This window comes from Arachis ipaensis, chromosome B6, assembly GCF_059453495.1.
Source record: "Arachis ipaensis isolate K30076 ecotype BB chromosome B6, ASM5945349v1, whole genome shotgun sequence".
In the NCBI taxonomy this organism is placed as follows: domain Eukaryota; kingdom Viridiplantae; phylum Streptophyta; class Magnoliopsida; order Fabales; family Fabaceae; genus Arachis; species Arachis ipaensis.
The window spans coordinates 86,424,265-86,427,497 of record NC_142441.1 but is presented as its reverse complement, the minus strand read 5'-3'; the positions used below and the strand labels follow the sequence as shown (position 1 = coordinate 86,427,497).

Sequence of the window (3,233 nt, the reverse complement as noted above, 5' to 3'; positions counted from 1 at the left end):
GATCCTGTTTCTTTTGAGGCAATCTCAGTTGATCCAATGCATTTAGTTCATTGGTGAACAGGGGAGGTTCATCTCCCCAAGTTTCATTACTAAATAAATTCGCATTCAGCTTCATGATTGGACCAAGGAACTTGGCAACTTGCTCTTTAGTAACATCTTCATTCTCTTCAGAAGAAGAATACTCATCAGAGCTCATGAATGGCACAATGAGGTTCAATGAAATCTCTATGGTCTCTAGATGAACCTCAGAGTCCTTTGGTTCCTCAAAGGGGAACTCCTTGTTGATCACTGGATGTCCCAGGAGGTCTTCCTCCTTGGGATTCACGTCCTCCCCTTCCTTCTTGGATTCGGCTATGATGGTCAATTCAATGGCCTTGCACTCTCCTTTTGGATTTTCTTCTGTATTGCTTGGGAGAGCACTAGGAGGGGTTTCAGTGATCTTCTTACTCAGCTGGCCCACTTGTGCCTCCAAATTTCTAATGGAGGACCTTGTTTTATTCATGAAACTCAGAGTGGCCTTAGATAGATCAGAGACTAAGTTTGCTAAGCTAGATGGATTCTGCTCAGAATTCTCTGTCTGTTGCTGAGTGGATGATGGAAAAGGTTTACTATTGTTAAACCTGTTTCTTCCACCATTATTAAAGTCTTGTTGAGGCTTTTGTTGATCCTTCCATGGGAGATTTGGGTGATTTCTCCATGAGGGATTATAGGTGTTTCCATATAGTTCACCCATGTAATTCACCTCTGCTATTGCAGGGTTCTCAGGATCATAAGCTTCTTCTTCAGAAGATGCCTCTTGAGTACTGTTGGATGCAGCTTGCATTTCATTCAGACTCTGAGAAATCATATTGACTTGCTGAGTTAATATTTTGTTCTGAGCCAATATGGCATTCAGAGTGTCAATTTCATGAACTCCCTTCTTCTGAGGCGTCCCATTACTCACAGGATTCCTCTCAGAAGTGTACATGAACTGGTTATTAACAATCATTTCAATGAGTTCTTGAGCTTCTGCAGGTGTTTTCTTTAGGTGAATGGATCCACCTGCAGAAGTATCCAATGACATCTTAGCTAATTTAGACAGACCATCATAGAACATATCCAGGATGGTCCATTCTGAAAGCATGTCAGAAGGACACTTTTTGGTCAGTTCCTTGTATCTCTCCCAAGCTTCAAAGAGGGATTCACCTTTTTTCTGTCTGAAGGTTTGAACATCCACTATAAGCTTACTCAGCTTTTGAGGAGGAAAGAACTTGGCTAAGAAAGCCTTGACCAGCTTATCCCAAGAGTTCAGGCTATCCTTAGGTTGAGAGTCCAACCATATTCTAGCTCTGTCTCTTACAGCAAACGAGAAAAGCATGAGCCTGTAGACTTCAGGATCTACTCCATTAGTCTTAACAGTATCACAGATCTGCAAGAATTCAGTTAAGAACTGAAAAGGATCTTCAGATGAAAGTCCATGAAACTTGCAGTTTTGCTGCATTAGAGAAACTAATTGAGATTTCAGCTCAAAATTGTTTGCTCCAATGGCAGGAATGGAGATGCTTCTTCCATGTAAATTGGAATTAGGTGCAGTAAAGTCACCAAGCATCCTCCTTGCATTATTGTTATTTTTGGCTGCCATCTCCTCTTCCTGTTCGAAAATTCCTGTAAGGTTGTCTCCGGATTGTTGTATTTTAGCTTCTCTTAGTTTCCTTTTCAGAGTCTTTTCAGGTTCTGGATCTGCTTCAACAAGAATGTTCTTGTCCTTGCTCCTGCTCATGTGAAAAAGAAGAGGACTAAAGATACCGGGGATCCTCTTTACCATAGTATAGAGGTTCCCTTGTGTGAGTAGAAGAAGAAAAGAATGTAATGTAAGGAAAGAGAAGGGAAGAGAATCCAAACACAAGGGTGAGGATAGCAGAGATGTGAGATGAAGAAAAGTGTTAGTAATTAATAAATAAATAGAAAGAGATGGGAGAGAGGGAATTCGAAAAATAAATTTTGAAAAAGAGTTAATGATTTTCGAAAATTAAGATAAAATTAAAATTAAAATTAAAAATTGAAACAATTAATTAATTAAAAAGAATTTTTGAAAAAGAGGGAGGTATTTTCGAAAATTAGATAGGGATAGTTAGTTAGGTAGTTTTGAAAGAGATAAGAAACAAACAAAAAGTTAATTAGTTAGTTGAAACAAATTTTGAAAATCAATTTTGAAAAGATAAGAAGATAAGAAGTTAGAAAAGATATTTGAAAAAGATAAGATAAAAAGATATTTTTGAAAAGATATGATTGAAATTAGTTTTGAAAAAAGATTTGATTTTTAAAAACACAATTAATGACTTGATTCACAAGTAATCACAAGATATGATTCTAGAACTTAAAGTTTGAATCTTTCTTAACAAGCAAGTAACAAACTTGAAATTTTTGAATCAAATCATTAATTGTTGATAATATTTTCGAAAATTATAAGATAAAATTAAGAAAAAGATTTTTGAAAAATATTTTTAAAATTTTCGAAAATGAATAAGAAAAAATGAAAAAGATTTGATTTTTGAAAAAGATTTTGAAAAGATAAGATTTTTAAATTGAAAATTTGATTTGACTCATAAGAAACAACTAAATTTTAAAAAGTTTTGAAAAAGTCAACTCAAATTTTCAAAAATTTATGAGTGAAAAAGGGAAAGATATTTTTTTGATTTTTGAATTTTTAATGAAGAAAGAGAAAAACATGAAAAAGACTCAATGCATGAGAATTTTTAGATCAAAACAATGAATGCATGCAAGAACACTATGAATGTCAAGATAAACACCAAGAACACTTTGAAGGTCAAGATGAACATCAAGACTTATTTTAGAAAATTTTTAATGAAAGAAAAACATGCAAGACACCAAACTTAGAAATTTTTCATGTATAGACACTATGAATGCAAGAATGCATATGAAAAACAAGAAAAGACACAAAACAAGAAAATATGAAGATCAAACAAGAAGACTGGCCAAGAACAACTTGAAGATCATGAAAAACACTATGAATGCATGAATTTTCAAAAAATGCATAAAAAATTTTTAGAAAAAAAATGCAATTGACACCAAACTTAAAAATTGACTCAAGACTCAAACAAGAAACACAAAATATTTTTTATTTTTATGATTTTATAAATTTTTTTGTATTTTCTTTTAATTTTTTTTTGAAAAAACATATAGGAAAAAGAAAATAAGAAACTCAAAATTTTTAATAAGAATCGCAGGAATCT

The 3,233-nt window shown here is 33.4% G+C and overlaps 1 non-coding gene across 1 annotated transcript; it reads left to right on the top strand.

The window, feature by feature from the left end:
- The first annotated feature begins 1,117 nt into the window (after positions 1-1,117).
- On the top strand, positions 1,118-1,225 carry LOC148561640 (small nucleolar RNA R71). The gene has a single exon (XR_015887059.1). It is a non-coding gene; the product is annotated as a small nucleolar RNA R71 (small nucleolar RNA).
- The last annotated feature ends 2,008 nt before the right edge of the window (positions 1,226-3,233 follow it).